Genomic DNA, 12,796 nt, shown 5'->3' on the forward strand with positions numbered 1-12,796 from the left:
TCAGATGCATTGTGTGTGAGACATGCTGGGCTTTCACTCCCAAACAGGAATGCTTTTAGGATTATGTCTGCATATTTGAGGAACGGAAGTCTAAGGCCTGTCCACCTGCTGACCTCAGTCCAGCCCCACCACCAGGCGGACAGCTGGTCAACTCTGCAGTTAGGGCTTCGATCCCGAGGCAAACCCCCTTGTGTCTCAAGAACGGACGGGCTCCTTGGAATCAACTGGAAGATGATTTTGTAGTTTCTTTGGTGTTTGGTCCACCCTGTTACAGTGGCAGTTTCCATCCCTGGCCGCACATTGAAGCTTTAAAAATCCAGATTTCATGTCCCACCTTTGAGGATTCTGATCTAACTTGTCTGGGGAATAGAGGGGGGAAAAATGGGAATTTTCAAAAGCTCCCAGGTGCTCTTAAGCCGATACTAGTGTTGAGTCATTGTTTTAAAAGATCCTTCATAGGACTTGAAATCTCGCTGCCGCCTGTCCTCTGCCTGGATAAGTACCCTTGTTTTCCCTTTTGTTCACTTGCTACTTGGGCCTCTCTGCTTTGCCGGCCCTTCCTGGTCCCTGACCTCTGATCCTGACCCCATTCTCTCCCTAACCTCTTCGGTGAAGGATCTCATGAGGATGCTCCCTCCAGCTTTGACATCAGCCCCCGGTCCCAGGCAGAATTCCTGCATGTCACCCAGCTACACAGCCGCCATGTGGGTGGGAGAGGGTTACCCCTGCCCATTCTTCACTCACCCCTGCCCATTCTTCACTCACCCCTGCCCTTTGCGATCTACCAGCAGGCCGATCCCACACACCACATTCCCCGCATGAGCCACAGCTCTCCCATCCACACCCAACTGGTTAGGCCTTTATCCTATGACACATACTATGTCTTCTGCAAAGAATGTCCTTTCAACCCTCTTCAGCTCCCTTTCTCTTACTTGTCCTTTGAGCCCTGGTTCATCTATCACCTTGGCCAGGAGCCATTTCCTGACACGCACGTAGAACGGACTTGTTGTTTCTCCCCCTGGACTCCGTGTCTGCTGCTTGGACCACCTGGCCCCAGCCTGTGTCATGCTTGCTGCCTCAATGGACCCTGAGCCTTGCCTCATCGGCAAGACCGTGTCTGACTCACCTCGGTGCCCAGAGTGCCCTCCTGAGCCCTAACCCAACACAGTAGCATCGGAGAGCCTGGGAGTGAGCCACTAAGTAAAAGGGGCATCAGGGAGCACGGGGAGGTCTGGCTTGGCTTACAGGTGAGTCTGTGTTGGAACCACAAGCAGTAATCTATCAGTTTAATTTTTAACCTTCTAAAGGTTAGAATTATCACGATGCAGACCTAATGCAATACAGCTTTGTGTGCAAGGAGCAAATTAGTGAACAGGGGCTTGATGCAGCCCACAGATGTCTTTGGATGATCTTACCTGGTGTTTAAAATCATAACTTAGTTGTCAACATTCAAAAATTAGGAAATTCTTCAGATTTTATAGATTGTGGGCGCCTCAGAAAAGGAGGCTCCACAGAGCCCCTATTCCCAGGGCAACAATCTGCTGGGCGGGGCGGACTCCGCCCCATCTGGTGGGTGTGCCCTGCTTGCTTGGCTCAGCTCTGTGCACCGGGCTGCTCTTCTGACCATGACCCAGCTAACCCTGGAGGGCCTTGGAGCTTGAGTCCCTGGTCTCCATCAGCCTGGTGTATGGCTATCAGCGTGCCTTCCACCATGCGCCTGAAATTAACAGCACCTAACCTAGAGTCACAGAAGCCGTGCAGCATAGGTAGATGAGTTCACAGCTCTGAGCCCCTTCTCTGCCTTCTGGCAGCTCACCGATGAGAAGAGGAGACAGACGATGATCACAAAAAGATACGCGATGAAATAAGCACTTTAACAATATTAACACCAAAGCATGATTTATTTCCATTCACACCAATGGAAAGTACAATAAAACACCTGGCAAACTGAAGGGCAGCTTCCTGGAGGAGATGTCTTTCGAGCTGGCCTTTGAAGGATGGGTATCGGTTTGTCCAAGAATCCAGACTCTCTGGGAGAAAGGCATTCCAGGCAAAGTGTGTGTGGAAACAGGAGGAAGAAAACAGCCTGGCACATTCTGGAAAGAGTGAACCGGTAGATGTATCTGCTGCAGGTGTAAGGCAGGAAGTGAAACTTATTCAAGTTTGAGGTCAGTATCAAAAAGCCTTGAATGCCATACCAAGGAGGTTGGCCTTTATCTGGAGGGCAAAAACAGGCTTCCAGTTGCAGAGTAACAAGAGCTTCATATCTTGGAAAAATCACTCTGGAGGCAGAGTTCATGGGTCAAAGCACATCCACCAAACATTGAGAACGAAATGCGGAAAAAAAAAAAAAATCAAAATCTGCCTTCATATATGCCTTTGTATATGAATGTTCTTGGCAGCTTTATTCATAACCCTAAACTAGAAACCTTGTAAATTCTAAAAACAGAGTTCTACACAGTGAGAAAAAACAAACTACAACTAAATCCAACAACACAGATAAATCTCTAAAACACACCCAGTGAGGGACGCCTGGGTGGCTCAGTCCCTTAAGCATCTGCCTTCAGCTCAGGTCATGATCCTGACGTCCTGGGATCGAGTCCCGCATGAGGGGAAAAAAAAAATCCCAGCTTCTCCCTCTGCCTGCCGCTCCCCCTGCTTGTGCTCTCTCCCTCTCTGTCAAATAAATAAATCAAATCTTTAAAAAAAAAAAAAATAGTGAGTAAAAGAAGCCAGACACACACACACACAAGCATATTCTGTACAGTTCCATTTAGATGACGTTTCAGAACAGACAACCCTAATTAGAAACAAGTGACAGAAATCAGAAGTTGAAAGATGAAAGAGGCAAAGTTCAGATGACATCATTTCAGGCCCTGGCTCAGCCAACCTGGGTTCCTGGGCCTCCAGTTATGGGAACCAACAAAGCCACCTGCATACACTCTTTTTTTTTTTTTTTTAATCACAAAGCTCTTTCCAGTTAGATTTCTATTCCTGATTGACTTGGGGTGGGGTTCATAGAATGGGTGACATCTGAGTCGTGTGCTACTAAATTTGAAAAAGCTGGAAAAGGAGACAGAGGGAAGAAGTGGAAAAGAATTGAGGTTGTGAGAATGAAAAGTAAGTGTCCACATGTGTTCCTACCATTGTTTCATTGTTCAAATAAACAGCCTTTGGAAACTCAGATAGTATGGAAGCTAAGATGGTGTTTTCCAGCTTTGTTGATGAGGGGACAGAGTGCTGGGGAATTCATGCTAGGCTTGCAAAGGCAAAGGTTGCAAAATGCTTGTGTTTTAATGTGGACTTTGAACCGTTTGGGGCACGGTGAAAAGAAAACAATGCTTAAGTCAGCAAAGAAGGGGATGCATTTCTGAGCATACTAAAAGTTCAGTGAGTTGAAGAAAGATCTTGAAATCAGAAGAGAGTGGGTAATAATATCAGGATAGTGTTACATTTGGAGTGGGAGTGTAGGGTTAAGGTTAGGTTTAGGGAAATAGGACAAAACAGAGAAGGAGGGGCCATAGGCCATGGGGACGAGTTTTATTGTCAGTAAAACACACAAAACAGATTTTCTTGTCAGCAAAATCGGGAGATAGTGAGGATTTAAAAATAAGAGACAGCACGATCTGATTCACTTTTTCAAAAGACCAGGAAATGGATTATTAGAGGCAAGAGTGGAAGTGGAGATGGAAAATGGGGCAAAGAGGACTGTGATGTTCAGTTTTCTGTGTCAACCAGGCTAGCCTACAGACCCAGCTGCTCGATAAAACACCAGCCTGGGTACCGCGGCGAGGATACTTTGTAGATGTGGCTCACACCTACGATCCACTGACTTTACAGAGAGAAAACTAGCCTTCCTAAGTGAGGGTCTGCCGCATCCAGTCAACCGGAAGGGCTTGCGAGCAAAACCTTATTTTCCCAGAGAAGTTCAACCTCTCAAGACCGTAGCATCAATTCCTGTCTGGGCTTCCAGCCTGCTGTCCTGTCCCACAAATGTCACACTTGCCAGCCCCACCCCACCCACATCACGTGAGCTAATTTCTTATCAGAAATTTCTCCATACAGGGCGTCTGGGTGGCTCAGTTGTTAAGTGTTTGCCTTTGTGGAGTAGCAGAAGGTCTGCCCCAACAGACAGCCCCTGATCTACATTCTCCAGCTCAGTAACCCCCATAGGGGCAGGGGAGGGGCACGAGACCACCTATAAATTCAGGACAGGGTTCTGTTTGGTCCAGCTTGGGTCTTGTACTCAGGACCATGGTGGGCGTGAGAAGATAAATGATTGACAATCTGACCAGGATCAAATGAAGTGAGATGAGGGAGCTCCACCAAAATAAGTGGGGGTGCTGGGAAGGCAAAGAAACGCACATGATGACAGAATTTGCATTACAGGATATCCTCCATTCTCCCTCTGCCTGTATATCTACACATATTTGCGATGTCACTTTACAGCTCCTCCCATCCAGAGATAAAATCTATTTTCCCCTGGATTGGGGCTGGGCTTGTAATTTGGTTTGACCAGTGTGGGATGAAGTGAAAGTGAAGGTGTTTCAGTCCCAAGGCTTGGCCCTAAGAAGCCTTGAGTTTCCTTCCTCTATCTCTCTCTCCCTCCTTCTCCCCCTCCTCTGCACTGTTGTTGTCGGCCCACTTGTCCCAGCTGAGGGTCCAGACACGTGAGAGAGCCCTGCTAAGACCCACAAAGCCACCGACAGCCCACAGCTGACCAGACACATGAGTAAGCCTTGCTGAGCCCAGCTCCCATCAATACAACTGCCAGTCAACATAGCCCCAGGAACAAAAATAAATGTTCCTTGTTGTGTGTACTCCTGAGGTTTTGTGGTTCTGCTATAACATTACTGTAGCAACAGATAACTGATACACTCTGTCTCTGTTCTCTGTCTCTTGCACAGCATTCTGTAGGCGGGCTAGGCAGTCCCCTTCCGAGCCCTCACAGCCCTTAGTCAAACAGCCCACATTATACTGTTGCAATTTTTATACTGAATTATAATCATTTCTTGTAATTATTTGTTTCCACGTCTATCTCTTTGCCAACAAACTCTGTGAAGGAAGGACTTTTTTTTTTTTTTAATCTTTTTGAACCAAACATTTGGCACAGGTTATGATAAAGAACAGAAACCGGTTTAACATTCATAGGAATTCTGAGGATAAGGAATGCCACCAAAAATCTATTTGTGAAACCTCTGCTGAGTGCCCAATCACTAGCCTGTTGGAGTATCTTTACTTATGTGTGGGGGCCATTTGTTTTTCCTTCTCTGTAAACTGTAAATTCATGATTTTGTCTTTCCATTGGGTTATTTCTTCTTACTAGTTTGCAAACGATTTTTGGTAATATTTTCTGGGTAGGTATTCTTTACCATATTCGCACATTGAAAATATTTCCTCCCGGTCCATGAACTTTTCACTTCTCTTGTGCTTTCATTGGCGAACTATCAAACTCAATTTCTGAGTTTTCCTGAGGTTTAACTTTTCAATCTTTTTTTTATATTTTGTACTTTTTGTGCTTATTTAAGAATGTCTCCTTGGGGCACCTCAGTGGCTCAGTGGGTTAAAGCCTCTGCCTTAGGCTCAGGTCATGATCCCAGTGTTCTGGGATGGAGCCAGGCATCAGGCTCTCTGCTCAGCAGGGAGCCTGCTTTCCCCCCCCCCACCCCGCCCCGCCTGCCTCTCTGCCTACTTGTGATCTCTGTCTGTCAAATAAATAAATAAAGTCTTAAAAAAAAAAAAAAAGAATGTCTCCTTATCCCAGGGTCATAAACATACCATCCTATATTGTCTGCTAAAAACTTGGGAGTTTTGTTTCTCATACTCTAGTCTTTAATGCATCTGGAGCTGAGTTTCGTGTATGGTATAAGGTAGAGATTCAATTGCCCCAGTATTATTGAGTGAGTATTTATCCTTGCCCCCTCACTTGGGATGCCAGCTCAGAGCACATTTCTGCAGGAGCAGGGTCTGTGTCAGGTACCTCTCTCTGGCTGTCCTAAGCTATTTGTTGATCCCTCACAAATGCACTACCTCCTCATATTTTTAGGATGAGTCACTCCACCTTACTTTTTCTTTTTTTTTTTAAGATTTTTATTTATTTATTTGACAGAGAGAGAGAGATCACAGGTAGGCAGAGAGGCAGGCGGGGGTGATGGGGGAGCAGGCTCCCTGGATGAGGCAGGGCGATCCCAGGACCCTGAGACCATGACCTAGCCCAAGGCAGAGGCTTAACTCACTGAGCCACCCAGGCACCCCTCCACCTTACTTTTTCTTCAAAATTGTTTTGGTTCTTTCTCGCTATTTTTCCATATACATTTTATAGTTATCAAGTTGTAGGGACACACTCTTACACACTGGATTTGTCAGAATTTTGTTTGGAATTGCATTGTATTTCTAGGTTATTTGAGGAAGAATTTACGACTTCAAAAAATAGAATCTTCTCCATGAACATGATGTGATTCACCATATTTTAGATTTCATCTGCCCCCAAGATATACCCAAGAACCCAATAATTCTCACCACCTCAGCTGTATCAGCCGGGTCCAAGACAACTGGGTAGCCTCTCTCCTGGCCTCTTTCTGCCTCATGACCTTTCCATACTGTACCCAGAGCCATTCTTTCCTTTCCTTTCCTTTTTTCTTTCTTTCTTCCTTCCTCTCTTTCTTCCTTTCTTTCTTATTTATTTTGTGATTTTATTTATTTGACGGGAAGAGAGACAGTGAGAGAGGGAACACAAGCAGGGGGAGTTCCCACTAAGCAGGGAGCCCAATGCGGGGCTTGATCCCAGAACCATAATCCCGCGATCATGACCGGAGCTGAAGGAGACACCCAGAGCCATTCTTTCAAAGACGTAAGTCAGTTCGTGGCCCTTTTCGCGCCTAAAATTGCCTTGTGGCACCAGGGGTGCCACACTCCACAATTTGGGAAACACGGGTTTAAATGAGCAAATGGGTGGCTGCGGACTTTCTGCAAGATCCTGGCAATAAAGAAATGATCGACTAGGGCGCAGTGCCCTCGGGGAAACCCAAACGGAAAGCAATGGCGCTGGCCTGAGCAGAGAGAGCCTCACAAGGCTGCGAGGAGAAGTTGGGAGCTGACCGCGGAGACAGAGAGCGGGGAGGAGCCAGCAGCGAAAGCGCGGGCACAGGGGAGAGCGCGGGGCTCCACGCGGCCGCGCTCCCTGCGCACGGGGACGCGCTCCGAGGGCGCGCACCAGGCGGCGGCGGCGCGCAGGGCCGCTCTGGCTGGAGAAGCGCTTCCGGTGGCGGCGCAGGCGGCGCTTTTCGGGTGCTGCAAGCAGCGGGGGCGGCGGGGAGCGGTGAGTACCTGGCGGCGGCTCAGGCAGGGCTGGGTGGCGAGTGCGCGAGGAGCCCCGCGGAGGGGCGAGGGCCGGGGAGGGGGCGCGCGATCGCGGGCCTGCAGCGCGGAGAGCACCCCCCTACTTCCCCGGGCGGGAGGTCGGGAGCCCCTGCGCCATGCAGGCGATTCCGGGGCCGGGGGGTGGGGGTGGTTCCTCCACCTTAGGGACCCCTGCCCTCCCGCTGCCTGGTACCTTCCCCGCCTGCAGCAGCATGACCTGCCCCTGAGGTCCCCCTGAGCGACGTGATGGAGTGCGTCTCGCCCCGGACGGGAAGGGGCTCACCCATCCACGCGGCACGCGCCCTGCCACTCTGTGCCCGGCGGACGCGTGACGAAACTCCCCGCGGTGAGGCCACCCAAAATGGCTGCCGCGGGGACAGGCCACCGCGCTACGGCTCGAGGGGTTGCCTGGTGACCGGGTGTTACCGACCCCCGTGCCCCCACATTCCTAGCCCTTGGCTTCTCCTCCTGGCGCACAGCTGGGCTCCGGGGTCAGAGAGGAGACCACCTGGCCTCTGCCCTGGAACCCGCAATCTTTCAGGAAAGAGGTGAGAGAGTGGTCCTGGACCGGCCTTGCATCTCTCCATGCTCTCTTGATCTTTCCCACGTGTCACAGGTCTCTAACCTTCCCAGAATGACAACCATGGCATCCACTAAGTGTATGTAGGTGACTTAGGTCCATTGACTTTTACATTCTTCCAATCCTGTGAGGTTGTGGGTTTTGCTTTTATAATCTCAATACAAAAGCTGGTGGTACTCAGAGAGGTTGAGTAACATGCACAAGGTCACACAGTTGGCTGCCTGTAACGCAAGGCCAAGTCTCAGCTTAAATGTTATTTGCTCAAAGATGCTTTTCCTTGACTGTGTTGTCTAAAACTGAGCCCTCAGGCAGGCGTTTTTTGTTAGGCTACCCCTGTGTTCTTTTCTTAAATAGCAACTGTCATCAGTTGAAATTAACTGTGTTTCCTTGCTGGTTTTTTTTCTCATCTTGTGACCAGGGCCTATTTTTGTCTTGCTCACCTATCCCTCCCTGTATCCAGTAGACCCTCAATGAATATTTGTTGAGTACCTGAATGAAAATGCCTACTTCTGAGTGACTTCAGAGCTCAGGCGCTAAACCACTTCATGGACAACTGCCTTCTGAACACCCACTGCATTTTGTTCGTACTTTTCTCAAACTCATAATCCCTTCTTTTGCCTTACCCTCTAGAGTTTGACTTGGGCACCTCTTGATTTTCTCTTCTATTGTCCATCCCCAGTTTCCAGGCATTGTAATAGGTGGGAACCGGGTATGTAAGTAAATAAGGAGGCTTTGCGGCTCTTATGGTGCTGGACCCAGACTTGACATGCAAGATGTATAAGAAGAGAAGGGGAGGATGAGTGGAGGCTCTACCAAGAAGTTCTGGGACCTAAGTAGGTCCTTTCTCCCTTTAGGACTGCAGGTATCTAGCTTGCAAAACAACAATTTGGAAGGAAAGATCTATCTGTTCCTCTCTAGTCTAGGCCTGTGTATCGTCGCTCCAGGTATGCATTTACGGTGTTTTAAGCCCATGGGCCTTCAGGACAAGAGGCCATATCTGTGGTTGTAGTTGTCAGAGAGGAACCCGTATAGCAAAGGCTGGCTGAACTTCAGGGTCAGTCAGATGTAGAATGCTCCTCTTAATACTCTGTAGAAGTTTTATGAATTCTCATGTGGATGGGTAGAGAGGGGTGCCACCTGGGAGGAAGCATCCATCCCCCACTCCTTCTTTACTTCCTGGGGAGAAAGCTTAGAGGCTATCCAGAGCAGCAGTGACCCTAAGAGCCTGTCCATCATCCAAACTTTTTGCTGTCCAGTACCTTAGAATAAAATATGGCATCTATACCCGTCCTACTGTGCAAGCAATGGTCAGATGTATTTAATTGGAGTATAGTCATGGGTGGAACCCACCTTTTATATGAGGTTAAAGGTAAGAAATCAGTATCAATAAGTCAGAGAAAGGCTGACTTAGCTACCATGTGAAAAGTTGTTAAGTTAGAATAAGTATCAGACCTATGCGTAAATATACAAAGTTCAAAGTTGCCAAGTTTTAGTTAGCTATTACTTTGTCCCATGTTTTCAGAGACATTATATGTAACCTGATTTGACTCTTTCAAGTGGGTAGTAAAATAAATACTCAACTGAATGCATCCAAAATATTACAGTTTAGTAGTATTTTAACATTTTTAGAGGCTGATGCCACCATCTCAAGTAAAAACCAATAGAATTTTTTTAAAAATGGTTGAGAACTTCACCCATCCTAACTAAGTGATTAAGAAACCCACGCCCAAAGTTGATCTTAAGGCCTGGAATACGGCTGATGATTGCACTGTCCCTGGGATGTTCTCAAGTTAATCCAAGAGTGGATCTGCATTGTGGGGTGGGAGACAGGGTGAGGAGGAAGCCGGCAGGGAGACAGGTAGAAGGCAATAATTCTCCATGTTTTCTTGATTCTAGAAAAGCCCTCGGGAGTAGAGGAGAGTGTGCAACAGAAAGCCACTGATGAATGGAAATTCACTTTGAAGGAGTCTTGTTCTTTACCCAGGATTCAGCCTTCTGGTCTATAATTTGATCTCCTGTGTGGCCACACCCATGAGAAAGGAATGGTGTGTGTGGACTACCAGCCCAAAGCCAAACAAATTAGTAAATGGGCTTTTTAGGCTCCTCTGGTTAGGGTGATTACCCTTGGCAGCCACATCACCCCTGGCCTCCCACGGGTCAGAAGCATGACAGAAAGACAGACAAGCAGCACTTCTGGGCTCTGCTATCTTGGGGGTGATGCTTGATTTTTCTGAGCAGCTCGACAAATAAGCCGCATTTTCTTAGAGGACTGAAATAAGGATTTCACATCTCATAATGCCTTAAAAGCCTGGTGTCTGGCACATAACGGGCGCTCAGTCCTGTCCCCCAGACAGTGACTTTGGCAGGCTGTTTTGCACCTGCCCAGCCCCAAGTAAGCAGACCAGGGTGACCCAGCTTTCTTACCTCTTTCAAGCCTTTTTTAGAGTTGTGTTAGTCACCAGCAAGTTTCCAGTTTAATAATGTAATTTCCATTGTTAATTTTTAGCCAGGTTTAAAGGTCTTTGTTAGTAAGTTCCTGATGAAAAACGCATTCTCTGCTAACTTGTTAACTGCAGAAATTTGGAAGAAAATTTTTTTGCCAATTTAAGTATTTTCTTGGCATGTAGCTGAAGGTCGGAAAATAAAGTTTATCTTAGAGAAAAGTGATTTTTGTTGGACATTTCTGATATCTTCTTCAGGCACCCAAGCTCCAGTCCTTTGCTCCCACAACCCCATCACCACCACCCCCACCAGCAGCGAATGCATGTATGGGCAGGACTTCAGCCAGTAAGGACAGAGCTCCCACTCCTGGGAGACTGGTTTGTTAGACATGTGCCCTGCCTTTGTTTAGCATTTGACAGTTAATAAAGGTTTAAAAGCCGTCTGGTACACCTCAGCTTACTAATCCTACCAACTCTGTGAGCCGACTCTTTCCTCCATCTTGTAGATAAAAATACTGAGGCTCAGAGATAGGAAATGACTCAGCCGGTGACATGGCTCGAAAGGAAGTGACAGATCAGGACTCCAGTCCACACTGCACTTGGTCCAGTCCAGTTCTGATTCCAAAGGTTGTCCGGGTAAGGTGCTCAGAGGACCAGGCCACAGGGCAGGGAGCTAGCCTCAGCAGGAACCTGCCAGAAAGAACAGGCCAAGCCACCAGCCAGGAAGTCATCTAAATGTCCTCACTAGTCCTGCAAGAGGCTCAGGGTCTTCCCTCAACCGGTAGGGCATTGGGTCATTTTTTGTGTATTATTTTTATGTTCTTTCCAGCATAATTTCCCCAAATTTACTTAATCAGAGGATACCGCCAGTGTACTTCTTAAAAATCTGACTCCTAAGCCTCACCACAGCTCTACTGAATCAGACTCTCCAGGGCAATACTTCCCTGGCCACAACTGCTTCCCCAGCGAGCCAGGTTCTGGAGCCAGACAACTTGGGTTCACACACTGGCACCCTTCTTCACTTGAGCAAGTTCGCTACCCACCCCTGGAAACTGAACTGTTGTGCGGGTTGGATGAGATGATAATACAAGGAAAGCTCTAGTATGGTTATTAAATTAGTGGGTTATTATGAAGTAGTATCCTGATTTTGTTGGTAAAGATCCAGGAACTTGGAGCAGTGGGCTCATGCGTGCGAGGCTACGGCTTCATCGCTGGAGCTAGGATGTGAGCTCAGGCTTGCTATCTCCACAGACACAGTCGCCTGACCAGTACACACTGCTTCCCGCCTTCCCTCCGCCCAGGGATCCCCAGTTACAGTCCAGCTTGGAGCCAGGAACGCAAGCTCAGCTCACGAGCTCGTTCAGTGAACTTATCTGGAAACGAAACTGATCACTATTGCCTTGCTGGTGCAGACTTCACCAGCCATGAGGCTTATGTGTGGTGGGAGTGGGGCCTGGGCCTAGGAGCGAGCGGGTGGTCCTCACCCTTGCAGAGCTGTGTGCTGTGTGCTGACGGTGTGACGTCTAACCGACCAGGGAGGCAGAAATGCCCTCCCAGAACTGTTCATGAAGATGGTGATGTAGTTTAAATAATGCCTTGGGGAAAGATGGAGTTCATTAACATTGCCAGCTGGCCTATAATAGGTCATGCCTTATAAGTGGAAAGTATTTGTCATGGCACTCATTTGGGCTTTAAAAGTTTATTAACTAGGGGCGCCTGGGTGGCTCAGTGGGTTAAAGCCTCTGCCTTCAGCTCTGGTCACGGTCTCAGGGTCCTGGGATCGAGCCCCACGTCGGGCTCTCTGCTGGGCGGGGAGCCTGCTTCCTCCTCTCTCTCTGCCTGCCTCTCTGCCTACTTGTGAGCTGTCTGTCAAATAAATAAAATCCTTTAAAAAAAAAAAAAAGTTTATTAACATGGAGTACATGGTGGTGCAGTTGGTTGAGAGGCCAACCGTGGTTTCAACTCAGGTCATGATCTCCGGCTTCTGATAACTAAGTGATGTCAGTCAACCACAGAAAACTTTTTAAAAGCTCACTGTTTTTTTTTTTTCTCCTACAAAGAATATTTTAATACCTTTAAAATACAATTTTTTCTTTAAAATTACTCATGGAAAAGATTCTTAAGTCCGGATTAACAGCTCAACTGGTGAAACTTCAGGAGGCTCCTTACAGCTATATAAGTATACAAGGAGGTCCCCTTCAACAGCCATCTCCCTGTCAGGTCTCTGTTCTGGACTCTTTTAACAGCCTCTGTCTCCCTCAGCTCCCTTATTCCACCCATTCAGGTCGTGAAAGCTGAATCTGTTGAACGTCAGACACGTGCCAAGATGATGCGGTGTAAACCATCACATTTGGCTGTTGACCGTCTGCAGTTATCAAACCCGCTGGTAACTGGCTCGTAAGTTCCTGCTGGGCAA

At 47.8% G+C, this 12,796-nt stretch overlaps 1 protein-coding gene across 3 annotated transcripts in view; it reads left to right on the forward strand.

Annotated features, from left to right (window-relative positions):
- Nucleotides 1–7,169: 7,169 nt before the first annotated feature.
- SFXN1 (sideroflexin 1) overlaps nucleotides 7,170–12,796 on the forward strand; it is a 38,284-nt gene continuing 32,657 nt past the window's right edge. For 2 of the 3 annotated variants that reach the window (XM_047729617.1, XM_047729618.1), the window contains exon 1: nucleotides 7,170–7,318. The gene's annotated coding sequence lies outside the window, so the exon portion shown is untranslated. Of the gene's footprint in view, nucleotides 7,319–7,384; nucleotides 7,908–12,796 lie in introns of those variants that run through there. The other variant, XM_047729615.1, reaches the window with a different exon arrangement.

Source organism: Lutra lutra, chromosome 5, assembly GCF_902655055.1.
Source record: "Lutra lutra chromosome 5, mLutLut1.2, whole genome shotgun sequence".
NCBI lineage: Eukaryota > Metazoa > Chordata > Mammalia > Carnivora > Mustelidae > Lutra > Lutra lutra.